The 12099-nt window shown below is 44.2% G+C and overlaps 1 protein-coding gene and 1 pseudogene across 2 annotated transcripts in view; one reads left to right on the plus strand and one right to left on the minus strand.

The window, feature by feature from the left end:
- LOC102191720 overlaps window positions 1–9918 on the minus strand; it is a 104274-nt pseudogene extending 94356 nt beyond the window's left edge.
- Window positions 10624–12099, plus strand: part of FAR1 (fatty acyl-CoA reductase 1) — an 80137-nt gene continuing 78661 nt past the window's right edge. The window contains exon 1 of one of the 2 annotated variants that reach the window (XM_018059583.1): window positions 10624–10774. The gene's annotated coding sequence lies outside the window, so the exon portion shown is untranslated. The remainder of the gene's footprint in view (window positions 10775–12099) is intronic. The other variant, XM_018059582.1, reaches the window with a different exon arrangement.

Below are 12099 nucleotides of genomic sequence, written 5' to 3' on the forward strand. Positions count from 1 at the left end.
TAAAAACATCTTATGGGTGTGTATGTACTCAGTTGTGTCCAACCCCTTGTGATCCCATGGACTAGAGCCCACCTGGCTCCCCTGTCCATGGACTTTTCCAAGCAAGAATACTGGAGTGGGTTGCCATTTCATACTCCAGGGTCTCTTCCTGACCCAGGGATTGAGCTCAGGTCTCCTGCATTGCAGGCAGTCTCCTGAACAATAATGTGAAGTGTAATAAAATGAGGTATACCTGGCACAAAATTATAAAAATCTATAAGTTTTAGAGATATATGCTTTTTCATATACACAATTTTTTAATGTGGCAAAAAATATGTATAGTAACAGACCCTCAAATATCTTTTTTCTCTTTGCAAAAATTAAGAAATGTTAGTTGCTCAGTCATGTTTGACTCTTTGCGACCCCATGGACTGTAGGCTGCCAGGCTCCTCTGTCCATGGGATTCTCCAGGCAAGAATACTGGAGTGGGTTGCCATTCCCTTCTCCTGGAGATCTTCCTGACTCAGGAATCAAATCCAGGTTTCCTGCATTGTAGGCAGATTCTTTACCTTCAAATCCTTTACCTAAAAATTAAGAAGCCAAAAGTAAATAAACTTAGGTTTAGCAATTAATGTTTTAGTGTATTATCTCATTTAGAAATGATCTAGATATTCAATGAATATCCATCAGTTTGGTTCAGTTCAGTCGCTCAGTCATGTCCCATTGCTTCCCCATCTATTTGCCATGTGGTGATGGGAGTGGATGCCATGATCTTAGTTTTTTGAATGTTGAGTTTTAAGCCAGCTTCTTCACTCTCCTCTTTCACTTTCATCAAGAGGCTCTTCAGTTCCTCTTTGCTTTCTGCCATAATGGTGGTGTCATCTGCATATCTGAGGTTATTGATATGGCAATCTTGATTCCAGCTTGTGCTTCATCCAGCCTGGCATTCTGCATGAGGTACTCTGCATATAAGTTAAATAAGCAGGGTGACAATACACAGCCTTGACGTATTCCTTTCCCAACTTGGAACCAGTCCGTGGTTCCATGTCCAGTTGTAATGCTTCTGGACAAGCATACAGATTTGAATATCCATAATTTAACATAATATAACCTTACAGCCTCGAGCTTCAGAACAGATTTTGGAAACTATTTTTAAGTAGATATAATATTTCATTGTGTTACTGTTTGTTAGTAAAAAAAAAGTATAAATTATTTTTCCTGTAGATAAATCAGGCAAATATTTTTTAAAAACCATAGAAGCAAAGAGCCTAAAAGTTAAAACATGACTTTCTCCAACTTTTTAAACATATTGTTGTGTTTGACATACATCAAGTAATTTATTTTCATTATACATTCTGATTTTAAAATTTTACAATCTCAAACATCTAGTTGAGATAACATAAATTCTTCTGACTAGTAAACCCAAATATTAATAGAATACATTCTGTGTTTTCATTACATCTAATACTGACAACTTTGGAGACATAACCACTTTTACTAAAACCAACAAACTTAAGCTAGCTTTCACCCCAGATGTTGTGTACCTGAGAAACATTTGGGTTAGTTTCTACATTTCTGAGAGTTTTATGAATACTTAATTTATGTAAGCATTTATGTTTTAAGCCAATTAAATAGAACTCTTTTACAAAGTAATTTTGGCAATATCATACAGAGATAGAAAAATATTACATATACACATAGACATATAGAGACAGATATGAAAAGAGATGTTACAGTTTTCATTTTAAATCTTAGCCATGTGTTAGGTGTAAATACAGAAAAGCAAAATTTACAGACTTAAACAAGAGTTACGTTTGTCTTATTTTTTCCTTTCAATTTGACCTTCCCATAGGTAGCAATGGGATATGTATTTAGGGTGGGTGTTAAAAAAACTGACATATAAAAGTTTAAATATTCAAGAATATACCTATTTTAGGGGCTTCCCAGCTGGCTCAGAGTTAAAAAATCTCCCTGCCAATGCAAGAGACGTGGGTTTGATCCCTGGGTCAGGAAGATCCCCTGGAGGAGGAAATGGCATCTGCTCCAGTATGGACAGAGGAGTCTGGTGAGCTACAGTCCATGGGGCTGCAAAAGAGTCAGACACGACATACCTATTTTAATTATGACTCAAAACCAACAAGCCTTTTTATGGCTTAAAATTCAATAAACCTTTTATGGCTTAACCACAGATATGACAGGCATCCCCGGAGAGTAGAAAAAATGCAGCCCTCCAAAGACCCACAAAGTTCACTCACAGATTTAGCCTAAGAATGCAAAGAGCTTCACTGTTACAAGTAGTAAGAACAGGGTTTGTGAAACTGTTGTCTCTTGCTTCCTACAGGGATTTGAAATGCTTCCAGCATTAACTAGCTAATCCGTGGCATCCAGCGGGCAATACTAGGATAAGGGCTTCCTAGCTTTCATGCATTGGAGAAGGAAATGGCAACCCACTCTAGTGTTCTTGCCTGGGGAATCCCAGGGACGGGGGAGCCTGGTGGGCTGCCATCTGTGGGGTCGCACAGAGTCGGACACGACTGAAGTGACGCAGCAGCAGCAGCAGCAGCTCTAGGAAGACAATGAAGGTAAAACAAAGGCTCCCTAGGGTTGCAATCTCTAATTAAGACAAAGCTGGCAAGGCTGGACAATGAGAATGCTGCTTGTCATTTTGTGTCTTGATTTCTAGCCTGTTTGGTTAACTCAAGCCAACACTTGTACTGTCCAGTCCAGCTGGTGGAGACCAGATAGAATATTTTCACTGGTCACAAAGCCAAGCTCTGATGACAAGAAACAAGATGAATGGGGCATCTCATTTTATGATTTTTCTCCTTATGACAGATACTACTAAAGAAACAGAAGAAAAAAAAAAAGATAAGGAGCCTGTGGATTATTGTCAATAGGTACTGGGAACCAAATTTAACAAAAGTCACAATTCAAAGAACTAATTTTCACATGTATTTTTCTCCTGACAATCTACATTTAGAAAGGGAAAAGATAAGGAGAGACTTATTTTTCTTGTTTTGGTTGGGGCATGCAGGCAGAGATTTAAAGGACCAATGTGTAAGAACCGTTACCTTCTGCCAGGTTTTTGTCAGGATATCTGAGTGTCCCAACTGTTAAAATCCCAACCTTATCACCAAGAAATTGTAGGGGAGGCAAAATTTTGCCTCTTCTTAAGGCTTTTTGGCTAGGCCTGAGAATTCAACTGTTGGAAGGGCAGGGCTGTGTTCCCTCCCTGTTGTTTGGCCTGAGGCCACACTGTTGACCCACTTCTGGACACGCACAGGCAAGTCTGACTCAGGTCTCTCATTGGCCTCCAAAGTCAAACTCCCTGGGGGTTCTCAGTCCCTTTGCCAAATCCCAAGATTAGGAAACCAGTTGTGGGTCCTAGAACTTCCTTAACAGTGTGAGAATTTCTTTGGTATAATTTTTATGGAGTTTGTGGGTAGCTTGGTAGCTCTATGGTGGGGCTAAGGGTGACTTCCTCCAAGAGGGCTTATGCCACACGCTGGGTGTCCCAGGTCTGCTGCAGCTAGATCCTCTGTCCCAGGGGCAGGTCACTGCTGACCCATGCCTCCACAGGAGACACTCAAACACTCAAAGGCAAGTCTGGCTCAGTCTCTGTGTGGCCTCTAGGTCCTGGTGCACACAAAGTTTTGTTTGAGCCATCTGAGCATCGATAGTGGGTATGACGTTTGATTCTAAATGCGATTTCACCCCTCCTACTGTTTTGTTGGGGCTTCTCCTTTGCCCCTGGATGTGGGGTATCTCTTTTTGGTTGGACCCAACATTCTGCTGTCAATGGTTGTTCAGCAGTGAGTTGCACTTTTGGAGTTCTCACAGAAGATGAGCACACATCCTTCTACTCTGCCATCTTGTTTCTGAGCACACATCCTTCTACTCTGCCATCTTGTTTCTTGGCTGTATAACGTCACCTTGCTTATTTAACTTATATGCAGAGTACATGTGAAATGCCAGGCAGGTTGAAACACAAGCTGGAATCAAGATTACCAGGAGAAATATCAATAACCTCAGATATGCAGATGACACCACCCTTATGGCAGAAAGCAAAGAGGAACTGAAGAGCCTCTTGATGAACGTGAAAAATGAGAGTGAAGTAGCTGGCTTAAAACTCAACATTCAAAAAACTAAGATCAGGGCATCTGGTCCCATCACTTCATGGCAAATAGATGGGAAAACAATGGAAACAGTGACAGACTTTATTTTGGGGGGCTCCAAAATCACTGCAGATGGTGACTGCAGCCATGAAATTAAAAGACACTTATTCCTTGCAAGAAAAGCTATGACCAGCCTAGACAGCACATTAAAAAGCAGAGACATTACTTTGCCAACAAGGTCCGTCTAGTCAAAGCTATGGCTTTTCCAGTAGTCATGTATGGATGTGAGAGTTGGACTATAAAGAAAGCTGAGCACCAAAGAATTGATGCTTTTGAACTGTGGTGTTGGAGAAGACTCTTGAGAGTCCCTTGGACAACAAGGAGATCCAACCAGTCAATCCTAAAGGAAATCAGTCCTGAATATTCATTGGAAGGACTGATGCTAAAGCTGAAGCTCCAATACTTTGTCCACCTGACTCGAAGAACTGACTCACTGGAAAAGACTCTGATGCTGGGAAAGATTAAAGGCAGGAGAAGGGGACGACAGAGGATGAGATATTGGATGGCATCACCGACTCAATGGACATGAGTTTGAGCAGGTTCCAGGAGTTGGTGATGGACAGGGGAACCTGGCGTGCTGCAGTCCATGGGGTTGCAGAGTCGGACATGACTGAATAACTGAACTGACTGACTAACTGATGTTACGTAAAGTTGTCTCCAGAACAGACAAAAAACAATCATTTATTCATGTGGTAGAAAGAGTGAATTAAATGAATTATAATTTTTAAGTGTTTGAAAACAGTATGGGGGAGAGAAAACTTATGCAGTGCTCAAACTGTACTTTTAAAAAATACTATTTCATTTATACTCATATATGAAAAAAAGGGCTATACTACTATGCTTACAAACTAACAGTGGAAACAAAATTCAATAATGAATCACAACTAAATTTTATAAAAAACACACAAACATTAAAAAATACTGATTGGTTATAGAAAGCAGAGTGGAATAAAAAAAACATTCGGTGTTTTCATTTCCATTAAAGAGCAGCACTCTCTGGGAAGAATCAAATCAGTTAGTAAGACTCCTTACACCCCAAAAAAAGTATGTACAAAGGAAAACCAGTGATTATACTGGTTTTATTGTTTTTGCTGAGCCATTAAAAAAAGACCACAAAAATAGGTTGGGCATCAAAGAATTGATTCTTTTGAATTGTGGTGCTGGAGAAGACTCTTGAGAGTCCTTTGGACTTCAAGGAGATAAAACTAATAAATCCTAAAGGAAATCAACCCTGAATATTCACTGGAAGGACTGATGCTAAAGCTGAAGCTCCAGTACTTTGGCCACCTGATATGAAAAGCCAACACACTGGAAAAGACCTTGATGCTGGGAAAGACTGAGGGCAGGAGGAGAAGGGGATGACAGAGGATGAGATGGTTAGGCAGCATCACTGACTCAATACTCATGAACTTGAGCAAACCATGGGAAATAGAGGGTTAAAGGAAAGCCTGGCATGCTACAGTCCATTGGGTCAGAAAGAGTTGGACACAACTTAGCGACTGAAAAACAACAAGCCATTTTTTCTTCCTAATACTCAATGCAAAGAAAGTAATATGAAGAAAAATATGCCCTCATTATTCACAATAAAAAGAGTCTGCTTCATTCTGTAGGCATGGCATATTGTACAATATTGTACATATTGCGCAGTTCATTGCTCAAGTGGATCAAAGTATCATTTTGATTCTGAGCCACTGAATAGGATCTCATACATATTTGGTGACTGGACTAACTGCATAGGAGCTGTGATAGATTGAACCTTCTGTGATCTCACTAAATAAGAAAAAGCCCTACACAAGAAAAGATAACAATCAACCTGTTCATAAATTCTATCTATAGGCTCTTTCACCAGCGTAAGGTGGAAAAGGGGCCCTTCCTTGTTGTGGCCTAAAGACTGATGGATTGATAGTGTGTCTGATACGATGAAGGTAAGAAACTGCCAGATTAAGAAATCCACAATTTGTCTCAATTCTTCAAATGATGGCACAATTTCCTTTTCTAGGCTGACAGTTAGTACTGTATTAGCATTGCTGCTGGCTATGAAACTCACCACGTAAGGTAAAGGATTGAATTCAACCACCTGGTATGTGTTATAGTAACAGATGATACACGTTTCTTTTTCGAAAGTCCGAGTTTTCCCCCTTGGTCTTTTTAAGAGCAAGGAAAGTGAAGAGTGAAGTTGCTTAGTCAGGTCTGACTCTTCGCGACCTTGTGGACTGTGGACTGTAGCCTACCAGGCTCCTCTGTCCATGGGATTCTCCAGGCAAGGATACTGGAGAGGGTTGCCATTTCCTTCTCCAGGGATCTTCCCGACCCAGGGATCGAACCCGGGTCTCCGGTTGCAGGCAGACGCTTTACCGTCTGAGCCACTAGGGAAGACCTTGTAAGGGCAAAAGTAGACAAGAAACCAGGTCTGACAAGAAAGCATGCTCTGGAGTGTTATCACTGGTCACTTTAATGATAAGCTCTCCATCTCTGACACAACAGTAGCATGGAGCCCTTCAACACTTGGTAATTATATAGGAAGCATTTTAGGTCATCCACAATAATGAACCCCTTTCTCTAGCAGGATTAATCTTCATGCCTGGGTTTCTGGGCTGCCTGGTTCTCTGAGCTGTCTCTTCAGGACAGCTTCTGGGATAGGTTCCTCTAAATGCTGTCATCACATGATTTGTCTGTTTTTTTAATAGACAGACTTTATGTTTAAAGTGGAACAATTCTGGATGTCATAACTGTATGCAGCCAAGGTTCAGTCCAGTTCAGTTCAGTTCAGTTCAGTTCAGTTCAGTCACTGAGTCGTGTCCGACTCTTTGTGACCCCATGAATCACAGCATGCCAGGCCTCCCTGTCCATCACCAACTCCCAGAGTTCACTTAACACATGTTCATCGAGTCGGTGATGCCATCCAGCCATCTCATCCTCTGTCGTCCCCTTCTCCTTCTGTCCCCAATCTCTCCCAGCATCAGGGTCTTTTCCAATGAGTCAACTCTTCGCTTGAGGTGGCCAAAGTATTGGAGTTTCAGCTTTAGCATCAGTCCCTCCAATGAACACCCAGGACTGATCTCCTTTAGAATGGACTGGTTGGATCTCCTTGCAGTCCAAGGCACTCTCAAGTCTTCTCCAACACCACAGTTCAAAAGCATCAATTCTTCGACACTGCGCTTTCTTCACAGTCCAACTCTCACATCCATACACGACCGCTGGAAAAAACATAGCCTTGACTAGACAGACCTTTGTTGGCAAAGTAATGTCTCTGCTTTTGAATATGCTGTCTAGGTTGGTTATAACTTTCCTCCCAAGGAATAAACATCTTTTAACTTCATGGCTGCAATCACCACGTGCAGTGATTTTGGAGCCCAAGAAAATAAAGTCTGACACTGTTTCCACTGTTTTCCATCTATTTGCCATGAAGTGATGGGAACAGATGCCATGATCTTAGTTTTTTGAATGTTGAGCTTTAGGCCAACTTTTTCACCCTCCTCTTTCACGTTCATCAAGAGGCTTTTTAGTTCCTCCTCACTTTCTGCCATAAGGGTGGTGTCATCTGCGTATCTGAGGTTATTGATATTTCTCCCAGCAATCTTGATTCCAGCTTGTGGTTCTTCCAGCCGAGCGTTTCTCATGATGTCTCTCTTCTGCATAGAAGTTAAATAAGCAGGGTGACAATATACAGCCTTGATGTGCTCCTTTTCCTATTTGGAACCAGTCTGTTGTTCCATGTCCAGTTCTAACTGTTGCTTCCTGACCTGCATACAGATTTCTCAAGAGGCAGGTCACGTGGTCTGGTATTCCCATCTCTTTCAGAATTTTCCACAGTTTATTGTGATCCACACAGTCAAAGGCTTTGGCATAGTCAATACAGCAGAATAGATGTTTTTCTGGAACTCTCTTGCTTTTTCGATGATCCAGCAGATGTTGGCAATTTGACCTCTGGTTCCTCTGCCTTTTCTAAAACCAGCTTGAACATCTGGAAATTCATGGTTCACGTATTGCTGAAGCGTGGCTTGGAGAATTTTGAGCATTACTTTACTAGCATGTGAGATGAGTGCAATTGTTTGGTAGTTTGAGCATTCTCTGGCTTTGCCTTTCTTTGCAGTCAAGGTAGAGAACACCAAAAGAATTGCAGAGAATAACTGTGCTCACTAGAAATTTGACTGTCTTCACAAAAGCTGCCTAAAACTCTTTCTATGCTGTGCTCAGAGTCTATACTATGAAAGCGCATTTTTGATGCATTCTAGATAGTTGTAATGGGTTGTTTACTGCAGCTACAAAATTGTGTTCCCTTTCGTTTGATCAAAAGAAGTTACTTTTAAGTAGTTCACACTTTGTTATGAAATCTATAAAAATAAAGCATGGTGATAATCACTATTAACCCCATGAGTTCCATCAGAGACATAGGCAAGATTCTGTGTTACTCATTGTGGGGAATACAAAGATGAATAAGGACAAAGCAAAATGACCTGGTTTTGTTTGGGAGGAGGCAAATGTGGCACTGTAGAAAGATTATGGAATTTTGCATCAAATAGACCTAGATTTCAACCCCACTTCTGCCACCTAACAGATATGTGATTTTGGGCAAATTACTTGTCTCATTGAGCCCCAATTTTCTCTTCCACAAAATTCAGATGAATAAATGAATAGTTGCATAGAGTTGTTGTAAAGATGGAGTGAAAAACCTCGAAAGAACTGTTTAATGAAACCCCGACAGAACAATATATGAGTTAGAAAATGTTATTAATATATACCATAAGAAAAGTATTTCCTCACAGCCCGAAGAGGTACTATTTGAATAAAAAAATTAAAGCTTGATCTTGTCTTCTGTTTTTAAATAAGTTAAGAAAGTCTGAAGGAATGCATAAACAGCTATAACAACTTTATCAGTAGCATATGTGTTTTTGGTGTCTATTCCTATGTATATTCTCAGCAATATATGACCCTAGGCTGTAAACTATGATAATAACATTTTTGACTTGGTGCAATTTACTTTTATTTACAGAACTATAAAGTTTCCTGGGTTTATAACTTAGGTAGGCCACAAAGTAGGCAGCTCAGTAAGCTTATGTAGTTTTCAATTAGGTGAAACACCCTAGGGGCTTTTGTTCTACTGAGCGTCAGTCACTGAAACAGGCTGTAAATCTTCTGAACCATTTTAGCCCACCCTTAAAGCACCAATGGCCACCTCATGCGAAGAGTTGACTCACTGGAAAAGCCCCTTATGCTGGAAGGGATTGGGGGCAAGAGAAGGGGACGACAGAGGATGAGATGGCTGGATGGTATCACCAACTCGATGTACATGAGTTTAAGTGAACTCTGGGAGTTGGTAATGGACAGGGAGGCCTGGCGTGCTGTGGTTCATGGAGTTGCAAATAGCCGGACACAACTGAGCGACTGAACTGAACTGAAAGCACCAATCTGTGTTTTATTCAGCGTGCCAGGAACTTCACTCGTTTTAAATTCTCACAATCCTTTTTTTTTTCCCTCCTCTAGTTTCTACTTTTTCAATTATAGTTAAATCCCAGTCGATTGTTTATACAGTGGGTGTCCCATGGAGCCTAAGGTTACAGTAATATTATGAAAGTTTTTCTCACAATTCTTTTATCATTAAAAAAATTGAGATATTTATACACAAAGTGCGTTGGGTGCACAACATCTTAATTGTACGACTCGGGGAATTTTTACCGAGGCATACACCACCTCAGTTAACTACCACCCGGATCAAGAGGCAAACGCTCCCAGCTACCCTGAAGGTGCCGTGGGCCCCTTCCATTTCCCCCTCTTCCCTCCGTGAGGTAAACATTACTCTAATTTTTCTCACCATGGATAAGTTTCATATGAAATTATTCTGGAAGAAGTGTTAAGTGGAAATATTTGGCCCACAGTCCCGCGGGGCTGGACGAGACGTACGCTCGGCTCCCTCTCTCTAGAGCACCTCGCGGAGGCTCTAGGGAACCACAGAGCCGCAGCTCGGCTCTCACCGACCCGAACCAGCCTCGCCAAGGCGAGCGCTGGGCCTCACGTAGACAGTGCTGGAGCACGCCACAATGGCTACCCGCGGTCTCTCGGACCCGCTTCGCCGCATCTTCCTAGCCTTTCCACCCGGTGCCGCTTCCAGGCGACGGGCAGCCCGGGCGTGGCCGTGGGCGAGACCCGCCGGAACACTAGCTGCCAGCGGGGGCGCCCCTGAGCCCGGGATGTGGGCGGAACGCCCATTGGCTGAACTTGCCCCGCGGGCTGGCCGGCTGCAGAGCCCACCTCCCGGCCTTCTCTCCGCCCTCCCATTGGCCCTTCGCGTCCCCCTCCCGCCCGGATGGAAACGGGGTTGAGGGGGTGGGAGGCCAGAACCCGGAGGAGGGTGAGCGGTCCTCTGGCAAGGGGCGCGGGAGAGCCAATCAGGACAAGACTTGGAGAAAAGGCGCCGCGCCAGCCAGTCACATTCCGAGGTCCGGGTCGGGGCCGGCTGACGCGAGTACGGGCCACAGCCAATGGGCTCGCCACTACCAGTCCGCTCTTCAGCAGCCGGTCGGGGGCGGTGGAAGAGCGAGTGAAGAGAGCGCGACGGCGACGGCGGCTGAGCCCTCGCTGGACGGCCAGGAGGAAAGCGAGGCCAGAGCCTCTGCGACTAGGTGAGAGGCGGGAACCCCAGGCGGGAGAGGCGGGCTTTGGGCCCCTCCTCGCCTGGCCCGGGCCGCGGCTCTGGGAGCTGTGGAGTCAGGCCCGGTTGAGGCGGGAGCAGTACCCGCCGCCCCGCCCCCGCCTCAACCCCAACCCCCACCCTCTGCTGCCCGGAGCCGGGGGTGCAAGCTTCTGCTGGATGGTCTCCGCGCGGCTTGCCGGGGCCACCGCCCTCTGGAGGGCCAGGACCCAGAGCGGAGCCGTAGGGAGGGGCCTGGTTTGCAGACGCGGAGCCTGGGGGCGCCCCCTGGGGCCGGGAAGCTGCGTAGAGGTGGTGAAGGTGGGGCAGGATAGTTAACGGAAGAGCAGATTTGTGCGCTCGAGGGTGGCAGTGAAAGGAGGCCTGTGATGGAAGGATTCTGGATCTGGGGACGAAGAAAGTGATGGGAATAGGGTGATGCTCAGAAAAGGGAGTCCTCGGAGAAGGTGCGGAGCCAAGGCGCGTGTTTGGCCTCTCGGAAGTCGGCACTGACAGAAACTGGGAGGAAATCAACTGGGAGTGAAGGGAGGAGAGGCTTGGGACACGTGGGTCTGGAGTACGAGGCACTTCCTAAAGCCGGAAGATGACTGAGAGGCGAAGGTTTTAGGTGAGGTGTGGGTGCACGCTGTTTGACTAGAAGATGAGGAGGCCAGTTAAGAGAAAGTATACAGGCAGCAAAGGAGATAGGTTTATGTGTGGTAGCTGAAGTATGTAGGTTTATGTGTGGTAGCTGAAGTATGTAGGTTTATGTGTGGTAGCTGAAGGATATGGATCTTTTATGGGTAAGTCAGCAAGAATAACTGTCCATTTGATCAGGTAGGAGTCAGAAAGCCAGGGCAGTAGGTTCATTCACAGCTCACTTCAGTTCAATTCAGTCTTTCATCATTCAGTTATTGACGTGTCCGACTCTTTGCGACCCCATGGACTACAGCATGCCAGGCTTTCCTGGCCATCCCCAACTCCTGGAGCTTACTCAAACACGTGTCCATCGAGTCGGTGATGCCATCCAACCATCTCAACTTATGATGTCCCCTTCTCCTCCAGCCTTCAGTCTTTCCCAGCATCAGGGTCTTTCCCAATGAGTCAGTTCTTCGCATCAGGTGGCCAAAGTATTGGAGTTTCAGCTTCAGCATCAGCCCTTTTAGGATTGACTGGTTGGATTTCCTTGCAGTTCAAGAGACTCTCAAGAGTCTTCTCGAACACCACAGTTCAAAAGCATCAATTCTTTGGCCCTCAGCCTTCTTTATAGTCCAACTCTCACATCCATACATGACTACTGGAAAAACCATAGCTTTG

Source organism: Capra hircus, chromosome 15 (assembly GCF_001704415.2).
Source record: "Capra hircus breed San Clemente chromosome 15, ASM170441v1, whole genome shotgun sequence".
In the NCBI taxonomy this organism is placed as follows: Eukaryota; Metazoa; Chordata; class Mammalia; order Artiodactyla; family Bovidae; genus Capra; species Capra hircus.